Source organism: Mandrillus leucophaeus, unplaced genomic scaffold (assembly GCF_000951045.1).
Source record: "Mandrillus leucophaeus isolate KB7577 unplaced genomic scaffold, Mleu.le_1.0 Scaffold200, whole genome shotgun sequence".
Lineage (NCBI taxonomy): Eukaryota > Metazoa > Chordata > Mammalia > Primates > Cercopithecidae > Mandrillus > Mandrillus leucophaeus.
The window spans coordinates 841,767-845,963 of record NW_012102033.1 but is presented as its reverse complement, the minus strand read 5'-3'; the positions used below and the strand labels follow the sequence as shown (position 1 = coordinate 845,963).

The 4,197-nt window shown below is 54.2% G+C and overlaps 1 protein-coding gene across 1 annotated transcript in view; it reads right to left on the bottom strand.

Annotated features, from left to right (window-relative positions):
* Positions 1-4,191, bottom strand: part of BCAT2 (branched chain amino-acid transaminase 2, mitochondrial) — a 16,421-nt gene extending 12,230 nt beyond the window's left edge. Inside the window, exon 1 of the mRNA XM_011979348.1 lies at positions 4,106-4,191. The gene's annotated coding sequence lies outside the window, so the exon portion shown is untranslated. The remainder of the gene's footprint in view (positions 1-4,105) is intronic.
* Positions 4,192-4,197: the final 6 nt, after the last annotated feature.

The following is a 4,197-nucleotide window of genomic DNA, read 5'->3' as shown; positions in this document are numbered from 1 at the left end:
CAGAGGTGGGAGGACTGCTTGAGGCCAGGAGTTCAAGATCAGCCTGGGCAACATAGCAAGACCCCATCTCTACAAACAATTTAAAAATTAGCCAGCATAGTGATGCACTTCTCGGGAGGTGGGAAGATCGCTTCACCGCAGGAATTGGAGGCTACAGTGAGCCGACATCACACCACTGCACTCCAGCCTGGGCGACACAGCGAGACTCTGTCTCAAAAAAAAAAAAAAAAAAAAAAAAAGAGCTGAGTCAGCTCTGGCCCCCTCCTCCATGCTGGGGCAAAGTCAAACGCAAGCGCCTCCCACCCCAGAGACCTTTGGTCCCAGCCTGGAGATCAGCTCAGACAAGACGACGACCAGGGAAGGCACACAGGTAAGTGCAGGCCTCCGGGGACCCAAGTGCTGATGGGCCTTAGAAGACCAAGGGACCAACAGGTCCTGCTCCCCCAGGCCTGCCTCCCTTAGACCTAAGAGTCCAGACTCTAGCTGCCTCCGCCCTCAAACCCGAAGACTGGGACCCCAGCCCCTCTGCCCTCAGACCCAGGAGTCCAGGCCTCAAACCCTCCTCACTTATATCCAGTACAGGCCCCAGTCCCACTTCCCTCAAACCCAGGAGTCCAGGTCCCCAGCCCCTCCTCCCTCAGACCCAGGAGTCCAGGCCCCAGCCCCGCCTCCCTCAGACCCAGGAGTCCAGGTCCCCAGCACTTATATCCAGTACAGGCCCCAGTCCCACTTCCCTCAAACCCAGGAGTCCAGGTCCCCAGCCCCTCCTCCCTCAGACCCAGGAGTCCAGGCCCCAGCCCCGCCTCCCTCAGACCCAGGAGTCCAGGTCCCCAGCCCCTCCTCCGCCAGACCCAGGAGTCCAGGTGCTGATTCTCTGAAAGTATTCGATCAACTGGGCTCTGGTTACCTGAAGCCCAGACCCCACACCTTGGACAGCACTTTGGCAGTGACTCCAATTCCCTTCAGCCCCTGGCCCCTCACTGGTGACCTTTGACCTCACAATGCCTCTTTCCCCAGCCCTGTGGGGAGGCAGTTGGGGCGTGAGGTTGAGGGAGACAGAGTGGCCTGACCTGTCCTGCCCTGTAAGCTGGGTGAGTTGGCACTGATTCTGGAGGATGGACGTGAATGGCCGTGGTTACTGGTCGCTAGGTGAGTCACTGGGAGATGGGACTGCAGCGTGGTCTTGCTGGTGTGGGGCTGCAGGGATTCCGGGGTGATCAGTGTGTGGGGCCCCGGATTGCCTCTGGGTGGTGACATCTAGACTGCTCGGCCTTGCAGCCATGCTTCTGCCCAGAGGGATAGGACACCCACAGTATGAGAGAGACAGACACCGTGAGACAGCCAGCCTGTGGGCAGGAGAGTCGCCCTCAGAGCCAAGATGAAAAAGAGAGAGTAAGAGAGGGAAGAGGAAGGACGAGAAAAAGAGACACAGAAAGGGGGGCACAAACAAATAAAACAAACTGACACCAAGAGATGCCAAAATAGATCTAATCATAGAAAGAGGCCATGCGGACCGGGCGCGGTGGCTCAGGCCTGTAATCCCAGCACTTTGGGAGGCCGAGGTGGACAGATCACGAGGTCAGGAGATCAAGACCATCCTGGCTGCCACGGTGAAACCCCGTCTCTACTAAAAATACAAAAAATTAGCTGGGCGTGGTGGCGGGCGCCTATAGTCCCAGCTACTCTGGAGGCTGAAGCAGAAAAATGGCATGAACCTGGGAGGCGGAGCTTGCAGTGAGCAGAGATCACACCACTGCAGTCCAGCCTGGGCGACAGAGCAAGACTCCACCTCATAAAAAAAAGAAAGAAAGAGGCCACGTGCAGTGGCTCGCGCCTGTAATCCCAGCACTGTGGGAGGCCGAGGTGGGAGGATGGCTTGAGGCCAGGTGTTCAAGAACAGCCTGGTTAACACAGGGAGATCTTGTCTCTACAGAAAATACAAGTTAGCTGGGCGTGGTGGCGGGCACCTGTAGTCCCAGCAACTTGGGAGGCTGAGGCAGGAGAATTGCTTAAACTCGGGAGGCGGAGGTTGCAGTGAGCCGAGATGATACCACTGCACTCCAGCCTGGGCAATAGAGCAAGACTCTGTCTCAGTAAAGGAAAGGGAAAGGGAAAGGAAAAGGGAAAGAAGGCAGCTGGGCTCGGTAGCTCATGCCTGTAATCCCAGCACTTTGGGAGACAGAGGTGGGAGGACTGCTTGAGGCCAGGAGTTCAAGATCAGCCTGGGCAACATAGCAAGACCCCATCTCTACAAACAATTTAAAAATTAGCCAGGTATGGTGGCACACACCTGTAATTCCAGTTACTCAGGAGGCTAAGGTGGGAGGATCACTTGAGCCAAGTAGGTCAAGGCTGTGGTGAGCTATGATCACACTGCTACACTCCAACATGGGTGATACAGTGTCTCTCTAAAAAAAAAAAAAAAAAAGACCAGCATAGTGGGTCACGCCTGTAATCTAAGGCAGGTGGCTGAGGCATGAGAGTCGCTTGAATCCGTAAGACAGAGGTTACAGTGAGCAGAGATCACGCCGCTGCCCTCCACCCTGAGCAACAGAGCAAGACTCGGTCAAAAAAAAAAGACAAAGAAATAAAGTAGGTTTGGGGGTGCACAGGGCAGGTTTCTATAATGTGACAGAACCTCCATTATATCCCATACAGCCCAGGAGTATCACCATTAAAGACCAGTGGTGTCCCTGTCAAAGCCCAGCCCTCCATACTCCAGGACTGTCCCCATATCACAGCCCAGGAGAGACCCCACCATAGCGCAGTCTGCCCTTGTCACAGCCCACACATGACCCCATCATGTCTGGAACTGCCCCCTTTATAGCCCAGGACTCTCCCATCACAGACCAGGGCTGTTCTATGATACCCCAAGATGCTCCACATCACAAGCCCAGATTGTGCCTGTAACTTATCAGAACTGGTCCCCAGCAGAGCCAAGTACTGTCCCAAACAGCTCAGGAATGTCCCCCTCCAAAGCCCAGCACTTTTCCCCATTATAACCAGCATTGCCTCTGTCAAATACCAAGGCTTATTTCCTATGCACCAGTTCTGAAATTAAAAAAACAAACAAACAACAAAAAAAAAACCATTGTTGTCCTTTTCAATCCCCAGGACTATCCCTATGTTGCTGTCTAGGCCAGTACCTTCGAGACTGTCCCTACCATGGTCCAGAACTGTTCCCTCCACACCCTGGGACTGTCCTCATCATAGATGAGGACTCAGCCCAACTATCTCCATTACAGGATATCTCTGTCTTCATCAGAGCCTAGGAATGTCCCATGAGTTCAGGGCTATCCCATGACACCAGAACTGTGCCATGATGAGACGGTCCACATCAGTCCCAAGTGTACCTGTCAAAGCCCAGTACTGTCCCACCCACAGTCCAGGAGTGTCACTACTAAAGCCCAGATTGCCCACATACCCCAGGCATCCCAGGACTATCCCTATCAGTCACAAAGAGCCGAAGAAAGTGAAACTCTGCTCTGACATTCATCAGCTAGGATAAGAGACTCAAATAAAGTCAGGTGTAAAGTTAACAGAGACAGTTCTCCCAAGGTTACACCGCAGCTGTGAAGGCTTGTAACGACCCCGTTCTTTGGCTGTTTCCTTCCTCACTGAGAAAACCTGTTTTCTGAAATCATAGACTCTGGGAAACGCTGCTGCTGTTTGACATCGCACAGTCAGAAGGGATCGTCTCAGCTAGCCTGCAGCATCTATATCACTTTCACCATGAGACACTCCTCGATTTCCAATCCAGGTGCAGAGCTTCAGATAGGAGTTTGGGATCACAACAATCTCCATCTCCATTTTTTTCAACTTTCATTCCCAGAAAATAGGACCTTAGGTCCAATTCTCACAGCTGGGACTTGAGGTTCAACTCTGCGCTCACCTGTCCCCGGCCCTCGAGGCCTGGGCCCCTTTATTCCAGCGCCCCCACAGGCTGATGCCCCACCGCACCCCAGGGCTCCACTCCCCAAATCACAACCTCCCCACCCCCACGCCTCCCTCATTACAGGGTGCCCCTCCATGTTTCCCATTTTTTTTTTAACCTCCCCACCAATTACTTGCCCCACTTCATCCACGTCTACCCGCTCCCCCTCACCCCATTAAAACCTGGTGCTCCTTTCCAAGGGGCGCCATCCTCCTCCGCGCCCCACAGCGGAACCCCAGGGCGGGAGGAGCGGCGCCGAGCCG